The sequence below is a fragment of the Ovis aries genome, chromosome 6, assembly GCF_016772045.2.
Source record: "Ovis aries strain OAR_USU_Benz2616 breed Rambouillet chromosome 6, ARS-UI_Ramb_v3.0, whole genome shotgun sequence".
Lineage (NCBI taxonomy): Eukaryota > Metazoa > Chordata > Mammalia > Artiodactyla > Bovidae > Ovis > Ovis aries.
The window spans coordinates 116,584,200-116,584,597 of NC_056059.1; the positions used below are offsets into that span (position 1 = coordinate 116,584,200).

The 398-nt window shown below is 54.0% G+C and overlaps 1 protein-coding gene across 26 annotated transcripts in view; it reads right to left on the minus strand.

Moving 5' to 3' along the window:
- ADD1 (adducin 1) overlaps positions 1-398 on the minus strand; it is a 99,838-nt gene that overhangs the window by 50,139 nt on the left and 49,301 nt on the right. The window lies entirely within an intron of this gene.

Here is a 398-nt window from a genome sequence, read left to right on the forward strand (position 1 = left end):
GGAACAGGGTGCGTCCTGGAGTCAATACTGGTCTCAATACTGATCTCGGGTGCCCTCGGCCAGCAGCAGCCTGAAGCAGTGTTCTGGTCTCCAGCCAGAGACTGGGGTTAGACCACGGCAATGACAGCACTGAAGCCCCACCTCTAGACCACCAGGGCCCGGTGGCCAGTGATGAGGCCCCGGCCCGTCAGCTGTGTAGAAATGAATTTCCACACAGAGACAGAGGATAGGGAGACAAGTAAAGTGTTTATTAGGAGAAAAAAGAGTGCACATGGATAGACACACAGGCGGGTTCAGAGACAGTCAGGCCCTCATGAGAGCTGAATCACTTTTACGGGGCACTTCTTCCGGGTTTCCTTTGACCAATCATCTTGCTTTGCCTGGTTCTGAGTCCACAC